Source organism: Lycium barbarum, chromosome 4 (assembly GCF_019175385.1).
Source record: "Lycium barbarum isolate Lr01 chromosome 4, ASM1917538v2, whole genome shotgun sequence".
In the NCBI taxonomy this organism is placed as follows: Eukaryota; Viridiplantae; Streptophyta; class Magnoliopsida; order Solanales; family Solanaceae; genus Lycium; species Lycium barbarum.
Window position 1 is genome coordinate 33,652,380 of NC_083340.1, and position 17,198 is coordinate 33,669,577.

Below are 17,198 nucleotides of genomic sequence, written 5' to 3' on the forward strand. Positions count from 1 at the left end.
TAGAATTTGGGAAAACGGGACCACAAGGCAAAACAGGAAACTTGGGGATAAAATACCCAATTAAACACTAGGTGATCAAAACCCATCAACTAATTACTAAATTAACTCAAAGATTCACTCAATTTCTAAATTCAAGCAAAACCCCCAATTTTGGGCAATAAACCCTAACTCTTAGATTCAAGAATTCAACACTAGAAATGGAAGATATATGATTAACAACCATAGATACATCATAATCTAGCTAAACCCAATCAATTTCATCGTTTAGAAGCCTAGATAAAATATCCATTAAACCAACTTTTATCTTCATCACTTAAGAAATTAACAAGGGGAAGAAATTCTAAGATGATTAGGTAGTGAGTTAGCAAGGAGATTAGAAGGACTTACCACCAAGAATATCCTCTAAGAATCTTCTAGAATTGCTCCCAATATGAACCACTTCCGGAATGAAAATAAATGAAAAGACTTGGGGTTTAATATCATTTAAATACCCAGTCACTCCCCGATCACTGCTTCCGCGGTCACTCAGACAGCTTCAGCGGTACCGCTATCGCGGTGCTGGTGCCACCAAAGCGGGCTCCAAACACCAGAAAACTATTCCAATTTTTACAACTCAACCCGAATTTTTGATTAACTCCCGAGGCCATTTGCTCACAAGCCATATGCACAAACACATATAAAAACACGCTACGAACGTACTCGTGGCCTCGAAATTCCCAACGGGGGTCTCGTTGACCGAGTCAACACCCGATACCTCAATTCCAATTTCCCAACCCAAGTTCCAAAATACACCCGAGTGCATTGGAACCAAACCAGATATGCACACAACTTCTAATTGACCATCTGGACCTCTCAGAATCGACAGATTTCTGAAAAAGGTCTGTTGACCTAAAAGTCAACTTTGAGTCAACTCTTTTTCGCTTTAAGCCCAAATTTCATAAAAATTCACCTGAATCAAGTCTATAAACCTCGGGAAGTGCGGCAACAGTCCCCTCGGGTCAAAATGAGCTAACTAAGCTCGGAAAAAGGTCAAATAGGGCCGAAAATGCAATAACAACCAATAAGTCGTTACATTATTGCATTGCATTATGGCTTATATTGTGATGATTTAGTTATCTACTTGTGTTATTTGGATTCGGATTAGATATATTGCGACTTAGCACACTTGGGTTTAGATGCTTCAACCTAGGTGATGACATGTACTTGGTTCTTACTTGTGTTTGACTTATACTTGTTGATTTATCTGCTTATCTTGCTTTATTGTCTAGATTATGTTAGCTATACTTAGTAGGCCTATGATACCTACCAGTACTGTGGTTTTGACTGACCTGCATTTGCTGCATTCTTTTATGAATGCAGAATTCCAGGTTGGATCTACTTCCGTCTCTCGTGGTTGATAGTCGCTATCAGGGTTGCTTAGAGTCTACAATGTGAGCACAAGACGTCCGTTGCCTTGAAATTTTTCCTTATTTATGTCTTATTTTCCATTCTGAGACATATTCAGACTTGATGTATTATTGATATTCCAGACTTGTATATTTCTAGCTAGATGCTCTTGTATGGATTAGACCAGACTCTAGGGTGTAGTTCCTTATTTCTGCACTTTTTCTATATTATTATCGTCAGACTTACGTGATTTATTCTCTTTCACTTATTTAATAATGATGATTACTATTATATCTTATCCATTTATTATTATCATTCTAATGATGATTACTATTATAATAATAACAATAGTTATACTTATTTTAATAATAGTGATAATAAGAGTAATAAATGGTTGTAAAATAGCTAGAAATAGACTATTAAATTATAACGATTTAGGAAGCACGAAGAAATTAATTAAAAAAAAGTAGGACAAAATTGAGTGTCAACAACTATCTCTCTTTGACCAAAAATGAAGAAAGTATTTTCGGAAAACACTTAGTGTCATATAAAAAAAAATAGAAAAAATAAAATAAATTTCTAAATCTCATAAAAATAAAATAAAACTCAAACATATTACGACCAACTGTCAGAACATACACTATACTTTGTGGTTCATACATAAGTATGAAACCCTAAAATTAGAACATTTGGACAAACAACTCCAAGATCATCTTGCTGAGATCTGGTAAGAATTTTTTACATTGGTTCCCCTTTCTTCCCCCACTTCATTATTAGTGTTATTAAAGACTGTGTCATTTCACTTTAACACTGATGACAAATTTCTTCCTACGCTTCAAAAAGAATTATGATTTATTTTGTGGATCTGCGGATCTAGTTGTTGATTGCTGGTGACGTCATATACCACAATCCGTCTATTTCAGTCATAAATATAGTTATTCGCCACTCATTGAATTTCGTCTTCTAAATCTTCTAGTGGGAAAAGTTGTGTTCAGACACATAAAATTTCACCACTCTCTTTATTAACACTCAGTGTCACCAGTCTGTTTTTCTCCTTTCTTTATTCTAAATCAAAAGTTCTTGTTCACATATATAAAAGTTTTGAAGTTGAAACACTTTGAGTTTTCATCATCACCATATCTATTCTAGTACTCCCTCTGTCTCATTTTATACGAGGGTGTTTGACTGGACACGGGGTTTAATAAATATGGGAAGACTTTTAGAACTTGTGCTCTAACACAAGCCTTGAATGGTTGTGTGGTTGTAAATCATTTTATTAAGCGTAAAAGAGTAATTTTGAAGTTGAATTATTTCTAAAAATTCAGAAAGGTATCATTCTTTTTTAGACTGACTAAAAAAAAAAGAGTGTCATATAAAATGGGACGGAGAGAGAGAGTATTATTCTCTAATCTCAGTTTATCCCAAAAAAAGAAGATCCCACAACAATAAAGTGTGATCTCTTGCCTTTTACTCTTGGGTTGCGTATCCCTTTTAGAATTTTTTGTGGATTGTGATCACTGTATATGTGTACTAGCCTGGTAAGTCTTGAATCCGAACTTCATTTTGAACTTTCTAATGATTTTTTTAATTTGGATTTCTGGATTTTGTGGGTTCTTTTGAGTTTTTGAATTTTGGGGTTTATGATTTTTGAGAATTTCTTGGTTCTTTTGAACTTTGTGGTTTATGCATTTATGAAATTTCTTTGTTCTTTTGGGTTTCTAAATGTTGGGGTTTATGGGTTTTAAGAAATTTGAGAAATTTTCATTTTCAGGTTGAAGTCATCATTTTGTTTCGACGTGGAAGTACCATTTGCACTTTGGTCATGAAGTTTTGGGTCTCTCGGGTTGTATTTGCACTAATTTTAGCTCGGTAATGAACATTTTGCTATAATTTTGGATGAAAAAAACGTGTGATTCCTTGATTTTATTATGAATTTGCAAGGGTTTGATTCCTTTATTTTTGAATGCGAAAGAGATGTGATTCCTCTATTTTATTATAAATTTATAAGTGTGTGATTCCCTTATTTTTTAATGCAAAAGGGGTGTGATTGCTCTATTTTATTATGAATTTGTAAGGGTGTGATTTTTTTAATGTGAAAGGGGTGTGATTCTTCTATATTATTATGAAAATGTAATTTCCTTATTATTGAATGCCAAAGGGGTGCAATTTCTCTATTTTATTATGAATTTGCAAGGATGTGATTTCCTTTTTAAAAAAAAAAAATGTGAAAGGAGTGTCATTCTCCTATTTTATTATGATTTGCAAATGATAAATTTGTGACTAAGTGGAATAGTTATTTAAATTTGTAGGAGCATCAAAGAACGGCAAAATGGATAAATCTGGAACTAAGTTGTACATTGGACAACCAAGTTCTGGTAGTCTTCTAAAGGAACATTACTTAAAAAAAAAGAAGGCTAAGTGGTACAATTGTTAAGCATTGGTTCTAATTTCTTAAGGTCAAGGGATCGAACCCAACTTGCTACACTTTTGCGTCTTCTTTTCTTTTTTAATTTCTGAAGTAGCGTTTTCCTTTTTCATTTTATTTTTAATTACCCAAAAGAAAAATACGCAGAATGCGAAAACATCCAAAATACGCAGAACAGCGAACATCAACAAAATTTTGTTTTGCTCTTTTTTTTTATTATTATTTATTATTCTAAATCAAAAGCTCTTGTTCTCATAGCTAATAGCTTGGAAGTTGGAACACTTTGAGTTTTCTCCATCCCCATACATATGTCAGTATTATTCTCTAATCCCAATTAATCCAAAAAAAAAATCCCATAACAACAAGGTGTGATGTCTTGATATTTATTCTTGAGTTGGATAAAATTTGATATCAACTGCCACCCCTCTTTGGCGAAAATGTTGAAAGTGATTTCGGAAAACACTTTGTGTCATATAATCAAAAATATTACGGCCAAATACAGGGAAATTGTAACAACCAAATAATTTTTGAGAAAATTTTAGATTTATATCATTAATTATAACTTACTAATTTTAACGGTTTCATATCGAAGCGGGTAAATATGAAATATAGTCACATTATATGCTTATATTTATTTTGTTAAATATTATTAGTATACAGGTAAGTCTGAGATAGTCAGTTAACTTGTGGCTAATGGGCCATTGGCACTTTACATAAATCGAATAATCAAGGACTTTGATATATTTTAAAGGGGGAGGAACGGGCTGAATAACCGCAATTGCAATCACTACTTAAAGAGGTTATTAGGGAATTAAAATATTACTGGTATTGATGAGAGAAGCGAACGGAAGGAATTGGCGTTGAGAGTTAAGTAAAGTGAAGTTTCATTTGCTGTACCCACGAATTGTAAATTCATTCCTTTCCTTAGTATTGATGAATTGGAATAGAGTGGCTAATACAATTAAGTCATATGGAATAATGCTAAGAATCTATCTTTGTGGGGGACATAATGATTAAGGAAGACATGATTGTGTCTATAGGCCTTGGGAATAGAAATAGCATTTAATAATGGGTAATAACCTTTCTAGATTACAATTCTACTTTGTACAGGAAATTCATTTGGCATTAGCAAACATTGTGGAATTAGAATTATAAAACTTGGACCTTGTACTTTACGTGTTAGTACATGAAGATTATGTAACAAAATCTTTACTATAACAGAACCGCTTTTGAGCCTTTGAATATGTCAGTGATTAATGGATTAATCGGCTAATAACAGGACCATTAACAGACTTAGTATTCGAGGTGTCCTCAAATTATGAGATTAATTTCTCTAGACTAATTTAGACCTGTTACTTATGTTTTGAATAGATTGAGGCTATTGGATACTGTTTGAGGAGATATTGGCATTTCAAGAAAGGTTTGCGTTCCGTTTATAAGCCAAGTGAGGCTTAAACTCTTAGTATACTTGTTTTTCAAAACAATCATATGGTTTTGTTGTACGTATGCATTTAAACCATTTAGTTTGTGTGAGTGGACAAGCATGACCTAAATTGAATATTTTCAAGTGTCTAAACTAATGACCGTATGAGTTCTTTAGCGTAATTTCGCTTAGATAGATACTTGCTAGATATACAGAGCTTTGAATTGGTATTGATTGGATGTTTGTTCCACTTTATTATATCTTCAGAAGGGCATACTCTGACAGGCCCTATTGGGTTCGGTTGGAGGTAGATGTCACAATTATAAGCGACCCGAGTGATATGTGGGTAAATAATGCCCACTCCGGAAGACGGGGCAAGACATGGACAAATACGTACTGTGTCTCGTGAGCATAGATTCAGATTCAGTGTATTTTATGTCTTACTTGTTTATGCTTCATGATTTCAACTTTTGCTTTAGTGTTTGCATATATTTAATATACTTGTACTGTTTAAGTGATTTTATGCATTATCAGGGATTTCAAAGACTTGCCCTAGGGGTAAGATGAGAGTGTCGATGATCTTGTTGGGTCTTTTAGACTCACGCTTGTTGATGTTTGTATGTGTGCAGGTGTGATCAATGGCGACCAAGTAGCCGATACCTAATTATTCAAGCTTTCTTCAGTCCAGTTCAGTCGAGGTGAGCTGCCATTAGATCATGGCAGACCCTTCTTCTTTAGCTGGCTTAGTAGTATTCCGGGCTGTGTCTCATATTCTTGTATTCAGATTAGTAGTTCCATGACTTAGACATATTACGGGGCTTATGGGCAGACTTAGTATTTGTATTGCGTTTCTGCACATCACATTATATTATAAGACTTTGAGTATTATTCTTCTTCATCTTTTAATTATCTGCATGATTAGCGTAGAGGGTTTGCCTCATGGGTAGAAGCTCGTCAGGTGCCCTGTCGCGGCTTAAGCGTCAAATTTGGGTCATGACAAACTTGGAATCAAAGCACTACGTTTGAATCTTGTTGGAAGTCATGGAACGATGCCTAGTCGAGACTGGTAGATCGGTGCGGAGATGTCTGTACTTATCTTCGAGGGGCTGCACGGGTATTTTAGGAAGAGTTTCCCTTCTTTCTAGCTCTTATCATGCTAATACAGTTGAATAAGTAATTAACCCTTTTCTTGTTCTGGAACAGATGGCTAGGACTCGATCTTCTACATCTGCGGGGCGAGGGGGTGCACCAGTAGCATGGGGGAGAACCGGGTCACGAGAACGACCTCCAGTACAACAGGCTGCTAGGCCTAGAAGTGGACCCCCAGTCGCTAGACAAGCACCCCCGAGCTTCCGGTAGAGGAGGATGTTACGGAAATACTAGCAGCAGCCCCAGCTGAGGGAGTTACAATTTTAGTACCACCAGATCTGTTGGTCAGGATGGTTTCAGTTATGGAGGCTATTGTCTCTCGTTTAGGTGGGATTATGCCTCCAGCTACTTCTCAGACTCAGAAGGGAGTGGGTGGTCAGACTCCAGCCACTCAGCAGGTTGCACTAGATTTTCTGACACCACCACCTGGTTTATCCCCACCACCAGCTGAGGTGGTAGCATAGCCAGCTGTTCACCCAGAAGGTCCAACTTTGACTACTGGTAGGAGGAAAGGTTCTAAGGATAAGCTTAGAGCTTTCATGATTTTTGGACTACCGAACTTTGATGATACCCCTGTGTCGGTGGGTCCTCAGAGGTTCATAGACAAGTGTGAGAAGATTTTGTTGACTCAGAGTATCTTGCACACTCACGGGGTTGACTTCACAGTTTTCTAACTTTCTGGGTTGGCAGAGTCAGGGTGTACTACTTTGATTCGTAGTCAGCATGTAGATTTTCCTCCACTTACTTGGACACAGTTTGTGGTGCTTTTCATGGACAAGTTCCTTCCTCCTAGTCAGCGTGATCCTTTGCACGATCAGTTTGAAAGGCTTCGTCAAAATGGCATGATCGGGGCACAATATGATGCCGAGTTCACCAGGTTGTCTCGTTATGGTCATGAGATCATTCCTACTGAGGAGGATCTAGTCAGGCGATTTGTGCATGGATTGATAAGGTCCTACCGTACCGCCGTGGCTATTGAGGTGCGGAGGTATACCTATGAGCAGGTTCTAGATAGTGCTATACATCGAGAGGCATACTATTTAGAGGACAAGACTGAGCGAGAAAGGAACAAGTCGCGCACAGCAGTGGTACCCAGCTCAGTTCCATCTGGGAGCAGGGGAGTTCAGGGCAAGGGGTCATCTAGACAACCTCAGTCATCTACACATTACAATTGTCAGTACTCACCTAGTTCTCAGTCAACCCGGCAGGGGCAACAGCAGCATCAGCACCAGAGACGTAATTCTTCTCAGACCAGGGCTCTTCGTTGTTCTTCTTGTGGGAAGAACTATTCAGGTAGGTGCATAAGGAGTTTCACTGGATGTTATACTTGTGGAGAACAGGGTCACTTTTGTTTTTCATGTCCCAGAGTTATAGGCATAGGCCAGCCAGCAGCCCATGTCATGCCCCGAACCATGGCCTAGGCGTAACATAGTGGGCGGCATATGATGGTTACCCAGACGCAGGTTAACGATGATGAATGCGCTACAATGATACATGCACTATGATTATATATATGATATATGTATGAAAAGCCCGAAAGATATGTACGTGATATTGTCGAGCCACTACGTGGCCGAATACGGATAACGTTTAATGTGTAAGAGAAGATACGGTATTATGATATATGTATGATACGATGATGCATGCGCTATGATGATACATGTACTGTAATTATATTTGATATAGGCATGAAAGGTATCCTCCCTTAAAAGTTGCGCAGGTTATATCTACACCTTATGTCTTATGATTTCTCTATTATGTTCATTTCCTTCATGCCTTACATAATTCGTACTGACGTCCGTTTTCTTTGGACGCTGTGTTCATGCCCACAGGTAGACAGGTAGGCGACCCAAATTTATAGAGGCCGATAAGCAGACTTTTGAGAGCACTCCATTATTCCGGAGGTGCCACTGATTTACTGTTCGTATACATATATGTTTTAGGCATGATGGGGTCCTGTCCCGTCCATATGTCATGCACACTAGTAGAGGCTCGTAGATACGTATGTGTGGGTAGCACGGTCTCACGATGTTATTATTGTATGTATATTATTTTAATAGACGAAGGGCTTATGTGCATAAAAGTAATTATGTTTCCAAATGAATAATGATTTTCCTACGATTATGAGTACGATGGGTAATCGAATGAGTGGTGCTCGGTGGTTAGCCCCGGGTACCCGTCATGGCCCCTAGTCGAGTCGTGACACCCTAGGACACTTGAACCTAGTGCTCTGATACCAAGCTTTGTCACGCCCCGAACCATGTCCTATGCATAATACGACACTCGGTGCCTAACTGCATGTGACCGAGCGAACCCATAAGCTGGCTGAATCAACATGGGATATCAAAACATACAAGAATAAGGAAATAAGACTAACACATGTTGATCTACTAAAAAGTTTGATTGAATTATATTAAATGCGGAATTTACTGTTTAAGTCTGAAACATCTGAATAAATAGCCAACAAGGCTAATACATCAAAGTCTGCTAATATCTAACTGACTAAACTATGTCTATGAAGCCTCTAATGAATACTAAAAGATAACTGTCTAAAACTGAACAGACTGAAAGCAGGATAATACCCCGGAAGAACTCGGGCTGACTAAGTAGCTGATACGAGTAGTCCTAGCTAGCTGAATCGTCAACCTGTCAATGTAGGCTCCCAAGTAATAAGAAAAGGGACATCAGCACATTTGAATTGTACTGGTATGTAAAGAAAACTAAATTAAAGAATTGTAAGTAATGAAACTGAAACTGAAACTTAAATTGAAAGTTGACTGAACAAAACATGTGAAGTAAAGATAAGAATGCTTCATGTATTCTGAATGATGAATCACTTGTATAACTGTAAATATAAACTGTGGCCTAGGGCCCAAATAAATATGCACAAAAACTGTGGCCTCAAGCCCAACCAATACGTACGCATAAACTGTGGCCTAGGGCCCAAAAATACAGATGCAGGTGTTCAACATTAAATAATTTACAAGACTGAAACTAGGCTATAGCATGATAACTATTTCTGATTATGGAACTTAAGCCAATTAACTGATAATATTCAGACAGAGACTCATGTTATGACAATACACAAGTCTATAATGATTACATACTGAGTTCATGATATTCAGAATGATAAACATGAACGAATTATGAAACTATATCCCTAGAAGATGGAAGTTCTACAATATTTCATGAAACTAGGGCAAAACTATATTCTGGGTCAATTTACTGATGAGCATGAATAATGAGGCGTAGGGAGAATCATAAACGTTCTCTAACGTAGATAGTTATCCATACATACTTGTAACGCTCCAAAACATGAAGAAAAGGTTTGAACTTTGAAGAAGAAACCCAAAGCTTAGAACTTGAAACCCTGAGAAGAGTTTTCACCGATTTTTATAGCTATTGTTCATAGATCAAACCACAGTACTCCAGAGTTCCAAGTCCGATCTCCACCGTTCTGTAATGGCATGTTTGGTCGTTATAGTCTTTCCGGCATTTTCGCCCTTTCTCGAGCATTGTTAGCTTACTTTTGACTCGAAGGGACCGTTGACATGCTTCCTGAGGTGTCTAGATTGGATTCGAGCAACTTTTTGGTGAAATTGGGCTTAAAGTGAAAGATTTGACCCAAAGTTGAGTTTTGGGTAAACGGATTTTTTTCGAAAATTCATCGATTCCGAGAGATCTGGAGGGTCGTTTAGAACTGGTGTGTGTATCTGGTTCAGTTCCCAATGCACTCGGATGCATTTTGGGACTTGGGTTGAAAAATTGGAATTAAGGTATCAGGGGTTGACTCGATCAATGAGACCTCCGTTGGGAATTTTGAGGCCACAAACGCGTTCGTAGCGTATTTTTATGTGTGTCTATGTGTATGGTATGTGAGCAAATGGCCTCAGGAATTAGTCAAAAATCAGATTGAATTGTGAAACTTGGGTAGATTTTCTGGTGTCTGGTGCCCGTTTTGTTGGCACCAGCACCGCGGCAGCGGTACCGCTGGAGCGGTTACCCTGCCTCTAGAGCGGTCCAAGCCAATTGGGCTTGATCGCTGAAGCGGTCGAGGGACCACTGAAGCTGTAGAGGGACCGCTGGAGCGGCTCCGCTGGAGCGGTCCCAGCGTCGCCAAAGCGGGTGACAGGCAGCGCGTATAATTAATGAAATGTTGAAAGCCTTTAGTCCCTCATTCAATACCATTACGAAAATAGACTCTTGGGATCTGTTCTTGGATACTTTTAGTGGAGATTCTTGGTGGTAAGTTCCCCTAATCCTTTTACTATTCCATTAATCCTAATCATCTTAGGATTCCCCTTCCCTTATCCATTCCTTAGTTATGGAAGATTAAAAGTGGGTTTTGATGATTGTTCTATCTAGGCTTATTAATGATGAAATTGATGGGGTTTATGCTAGATTTTGATGAATCTAAGGTTGTTAATCATTTATTTTCCATCATTAGAGTAGGATTCTTGAATCAAAGAGTTAGGGTTTATACCCAAATTTAGAGGTTTTGCTCCAATTTCGAAATTAGGGGATTTCATGAGTTAAATTAGTAATTAGTGGTTGGGTTATAATCACCTAGTGCTTAAATTGATATTTTGCTTCCGAAATTTCCGTTTTGCCCTTGTGGGCCCCGTTTCCCCAGACTTTAAGGTTGGATTTGACATAAATTGAATGGTAGCAATATTAGTATCATTCTTCATGATTTCTAATCTAGATTTTGATTATGCTTAGAGTACTTTGGTTCTGAGGCTCAGCAGAAAGGCAAGGCAAAGGAGTGGGTTGTTAGTGTTTGTGGTTCGGCCATCTAGGTAGGTTATGGCTCACCTTTGGTGAGACTTCGCATAGCGAAGCATATATTTAGATTATATCATCGGAGAAAGCATATGAACCTTCGGGTATGAAGTCGGGATGAATATTGTCTTGGTTAGGCACTATTGTGTGTTTGCGACTAGCCATCCCGTTGTGTTGTGATTGATTGTTATATTGTGTTGGCTTGATGCCACGTATAGTTAGTAGATATTTGTATCTGTTTTTCCATCTTGATTATGATATTGTTGGCGTACCCACGGTTGGTACTTGTGATTCAGATATATTGTTGGCGTACCCACTGTTGGTACTTGTGATTTGGATATATTATTGGCGTACCCATTGTTGGTACTTGTGATATTAAGCATGATTATTGATGTGGTTACATGCATTGTACGCACTCTCATTCTTCATGATATTGTGTTAATATACTGATGATACTTGATAAAATACTGTGATGAGCTAGGCTTGATTTTTACTTGAGTGACGTGAGAGTCCCATATTCGATGTTCATTCTGAAATCGTGGATTGAGTGAGTACATGGACTCCGCGGGTCTCCCAGTGTGGTGCCGGTGAGAACCCCACATGGGCAAAAATTGAGGTTTCGTCTGTCTGTTGGGCAAAGATCCGAGACGGGTAGCCCTTAGACTTCGTGAGTCATTTTGGGTTATGCTACTGAGATGTCGATATTTTTGTCTGGAGCACATGTGTACACAGCATTTGCATGGCATTGCATTGCATCCATACATTATTGCATTGCATTGCATCACGGTGTGATTTGGAGATTATTTGATACTGTACTTGTGATGTTGGATTCGGACTTGATAGATTAAGATTTGGCACACTGGGGATTAGATGCTCTACTTAGGCGTTGACACATACTTGGCTTCTATTATGTTTGATTTATACTTGTTGGTTTAAGTTTCTATCTTAATTTATTATCTGAATTGTGTTAGCTATGCTTAGTCGGCCGATGATGCCTACCAGTACCGTTGTTTTGTACTGACCTGCACTTGATGTATTCCTTTATGAATGCAAAGTATCAGGTTGGGTCTGCTTCCATCTCTCGTGACTGATCGCGTCTTTAGCTTTGCTACGAGTTTGCAGGGTAAGCATGGACGTTTGCTGCCTTGAAGACTCTTCCCATTTTATGTCTTATTTTTTTATTCTGAGACATAGACGGATTTATGTATTATTATCCAGACTTGTATATTTTCATTAGAAGCTCTTGTATGACTTAGACTACATCTTGGGGGCATTATTGTTATTCCTCACTATTCTACCATATATATTATTGTGAGACTTACATATGTATTCCTTTCCGTTGCTTGATTTAATTATTCATGTTTTTATTTATCGTTGAGTTGAGGGCTCGCTTATCGAGGTGAGAAAGTTAAGTGTCCGCACAGCTGAGGCAAAATAGATCGTGACAAAACCCTAGGTTACCCGGTCTATAATACAAGAGCGTGTCTAGTAGAGTCTCGTGGATCGGTACGATGAGCTCCGTACTTATCTGCGAGAAGCTATAGGACATTTAAGAAATCTCACTTTCTTTCATTCTTTCGTGCTACTTTATTCAAATTGGTATCTTACTCTTATCTCTTCTCTCACAGATGGTGAGGACTCGAGCTACAACGGCCCGAGGTCAGGTGCCACAGCTCGCAATTATGGCTGGCACCCGAGGGCGAGCGACAGCCAAATGGCACATCAGAGCGAGAGCCCGCGGGGCGTCCCCATCCAGGGGGAGAGCTCTTGCAGTAGGGCAGCGGCGAGAGAGCTCTCCGTCTCCCGCGCCCGACTATCAGTCGGATTGACGCCAGGCCGCAGAGGATGGTGTGGCCCAGCACGCACACAGCCTAAGGTTATTTCTGATCAGGCCATGCATAATACAGTGGCCAGAGTTTTACTTCATCTTGATGCCCAGCAGGAGGCATCTGGTGTTACTACTTCTGGCGGGGATTCACGGACCAGAGTTGGGGCACAGACCCCTAAGCAGGGACCTACGCGGGTAGCACGCCCCGCTGCAGTTATGGCTCGTCGCATTGATGCGATACCCGCTCCTGGTGATGATATTAGGCTCATGGAGGGCGTTGTTATGACCGCGCTGAATCAGGACCTTTTTGGGAGATTTAGGAAGTTAGAGCCGCCGAGGTTTTCTGGTACTTCTTCTGAGAATACTTATGAGTTTATTCTAGATATGTATGAGTTGCTACACCGGATAGGGATCGTGGAGACCCACGGGGTTGATTATGTGTCCGACTAGTTTTGCGGTGACGCGAAGATGTGGTGGAGGTATTTCGTGGCTTGCAGGCCTGAGGGTTCCCCTCCCCTGACTTGGACTCAGTTCTACCGAGCCTTCCTTGAGAAGTATGTGCCTCGGTCTTTGCGAGAGGCGCGTAGGGAGGAGTGTTTACATCTTGAGCAGAGGGGCATGTGTTTGGAGTCCTATGTGACCCGTTTTCTATCTCTGGCCCGCTATTCTGCTCCTTTGATCCCTACTGAAGCCGATAGGATCAGGCGTTCTGTTGGGGGACTAGTGGGCTCTCTACAAATTCCTTGTCTTCAGATAGAGTCTATGGGAGTTTCCTTCCAGTCCATTATCAAGCATGCTTTTATAGTTGAGGGCGCTAAGGCTCGTGTTTTTAGTGGTGATGACAAGAGGCCACGTCACACTGGGAGTTATAGTGGTTCTAGTTCGAGGGGCGCCGGTCAGTTTTCAAGGCCGCATCAGCCATATTCTGGCCGTCCTAGGCATTCAGCGTTACAAGCTTCCCCCTGTGAGTCACCCAGACAGAGAGCTTAGAGTTCGTTCTCCAGACTAGTGGACAGGGCTGCTTCATCCGAGTCTTCAGTCAGCTTCTGTGTATCAGCATTCATCTCCTATTACCTATTTTTCTTGTGGGGAGGTTGGGCATGTTGCTAGGAGATGTGCCCGACTCAGGCAGGATTACCAGCCGCTGAGGACTCCGACATCATCTGGTGGTCGAGATGGGGCTTCTCAGAGGGGCGACACTCAATCAGGCTGCGGTGCTTCTCATGGTTCTAGATGTGGTTCCAAGCCAGCTAGAGGTAGTTCTCAGAGTGCGAGAGTGGGATCTTAGGGCGGGCATGGTGGAGCCGATTGTTACTCATTTCCTGGTAGGCCCGAGGCAGAGGCCTCAGATGCTGTGATTTAAGGTACTATTTTTGGTCGTCATAAAGCAGCATCTGTGTTATTTGATCCTGGATCCACCTATTCCTATGTATTTGCATTTCACGCCGTTGGTTGGGATTTGCCTTGTGATAGCATAGATATACCTGTTCATGTGTCTACTCCGGTCAGATATTTTGTGATTGTTGATCGAGTCAACCGGTCTTGTTTGGTTACTTTTGCGGGGTATGACAGTTGGGTAGATTTGATGATTCTCGATATGGTGGACTTTGATATTATATTGGGGATGTCCTGGCTTTCTCCTTATCACGCGATCTTGGATTGTCACTCTAAGACAGTCACCTTAGCCATGCCTGGCATTCCTAGGCTTGAGTGGAGGGGTATTCCTAGTCCCGCTCCGAAGAAGATCATTTCCTTCCTTCAGACGAAGAAGTTAGTAAGTAAGGGGTGTCTAGCCTATTTGGCTCATGTTCGCGATATGACGGCTGCATCTCCACCTTTTGAGTCTATCTCTATTGTGAGCGAGTTCGCGGAGGTATTCCCGTCAGATCTGCCGGGTATTCCACCCGATCGCGACATTGATTTCTGTATTTCCTTGGATCTAGGCACTCACCCTATTTCTATTCCGTCATATCGGATGGCGCCTGCTGAGTTAAGAGAGCTTAAGGAGCAATTACAGGATTTGTTGAGCTGAATGAGCAATTACAGGATTTGTTCATTAGACCGAGTGTCTTCCCTTGGGGTGCTCCTGTGTTATTTGTGAAGAAGAAAGATAGGACCATGAGGATGTGCATTGATTATCGCCAGCTAAACAAGGTCACTATTTAGAACAAGTGCCCTATGCCTCGTATTGATGATCTATTTGACCAGCATCAGGGTGCTTCTGTGTTTTCGAAGATTGATTTGCGTTCCGGCTATCACCAGTTGAAGATCAGGGCGGAGGATATTTCGAAGACAGCATTTCAGACGAGATATGGCCATTATGAGTTTCTAGTGATGTTTTTTGGGCTTACCGATGTCCCGGCTGCATTTATGACTTTGATGAATGGCATCTTTAGGCCATTTCTTGATTCCTTCGTAATTGTGTTCATTGATGATATCTTGGTATATTCTAAGAGTAGAGAGGAGCATGAGAGCCATCTTCGTTCTGTTCTTGGGCTGTTGAAGAAACATAGCCTATTTGCTGACTTTTCTAAATGTAAGTTCTGATTGGAGTCTGTGGCATTCTTAGGCAATGTTGTGTCTAAGGATGGGATTATGGTTGACCCATAGAAGATTGAGGCTGTGAGGGGTTGGGCGAGACCCACTACTGTTACTAAGATTCGTAGTTTTGTGGGTTTGGCCAGCTAATACCGTCGCTTTGTGAAAGGTTTTGCTGTTATTGCTTCATCTTTGACCAGATTGACTCAGAAGGATGTTCCCTTCCGGTGGTCATATCATTGTGAGGAGAGCTTTCAAAAGCTCAAGCTTCTTTTAACTACAGCCTCGATCTTAGCATTACCTGTGGAAGGTAAGGATTTTGCTGTCTATTGTGATGCCTCCCGTATGGGCTTGGGTGTTGTATTGATACAGGAGGGTAGAGTGATAGCTTATGCTTCTCGTCAGTTGAAGATTCATGAGAAGAATTACCGTACCCATGATTTGAAGTTGTTGGACGAGGTCTTCGCGTTGAAGATTTGGAGGCATTATTTGTACGGTGTTCATTGTGAGATTTTTACCGATCACCGTAGTATTCAGCATGTTTTTACCCAGAGAGATATTAATTCCAGGCAACGCCGATGGATGGAGCTCTTGAAGGACTATGACACCTCTATTCTTTATCATCCCGGGACAGCCAATGTGGTGGTTGATTCCTTGAGTCGCAAGGCAGTGAGTATGGAGAGTTTAGCTAGATTGACTGTTTTCGAGTGTCGTTAGCCATGGAGGTTCAGATTCTGGCCAATAGTTTTGTTCGCCTTGATATTTCAGCTCCAGGCAGGATTTTAGCTTGTGTAGAGGCGAGGTCGTCTTTATTGGGTCGGATCAGGACTCATCAATTTGAGGATGCTTAGTTGAGCAAGATTCGAGATAGAGTTTTGAGGGCTGAGGCCAAGGAGGCCATGATTGATTCTGAGGGCATTTTGAGGATGTGAGGACGCGTGTACGTTCCTCGTGTTGGTGATTCGATTTAGTTGATCTTGTCTGAGGCTCATAGCTCTTGCTATTCCATTCATCCGGGGGTGACTAAGATGTACCGTAATTTGAGACAGCACTATTGATGGCGTCGGATGAAGAGCGAATAGTTAAATTTGTGGCTAAGTGTGGGAAGTATTAGTGGCTAAGTGTGGGAATTGTCGGCAGATAAAAGTATGAGCACCAGCGACCCGGTGGGGTGCTTCAGAGGATGCCCATTCCCGAGTGGAAGTGGGAGAGGATTACCATGGATTTTGTTACGTGTCTTTTGAAGAATCTGGCAAGTTTGACTCCCTTTGGGTGATAGTTCATCGGTTGACTAAGTCCTCTCACTTTGTTCCAGTTTAGGTTTCCTATACCACAGAAAAGTTAGCCAAGATGTACATTCGGGATATCGTAATGTTGCATGGGGTTCTTATTTCTATTGTATCTGATCAGGGTACTATTTTCACTTCCCATTTCTGGAGGGCATTTCATGAGGAGTTGGGTACCCGATTGGATCTTAGTACAGCTTTTCATACCCAGACGGATGGCCAGTCCAACCGGACCATTCAGGTGCTCGAGGACATGTTCAGAGCGTTTGTTATTGATTTTGGTAGTCATTGGGATCACCACTTCCAATTGGTAGAGTTTGCGTATAATAACAATTATCATTCGAGTATTGGCATAGCGCCTTTTGAGGCTTTGTATGGTAG

At 40.6% G+C, this 17,198-nt stretch overlaps 1 long non-coding RNA gene across 1 annotated transcript; it reads left to right on the forward strand.

Moving 5' to 3' along the window:
- The first annotated feature begins 1,679 nt into the window (after positions 1-1,679).
- On the forward strand, positions 1,680-3,424 carry LOC132638361 (uncharacterized). Its single transcript, XR_009581696.1, has 2 exons — positions 1,680-2,113; positions 3,158-3,424. It is a non-coding gene; the product is annotated as an uncharacterized LOC132638361 (long non-coding RNA).
- The last annotated feature ends 13,774 nt before the right edge of the window (positions 3,425-17,198 follow it).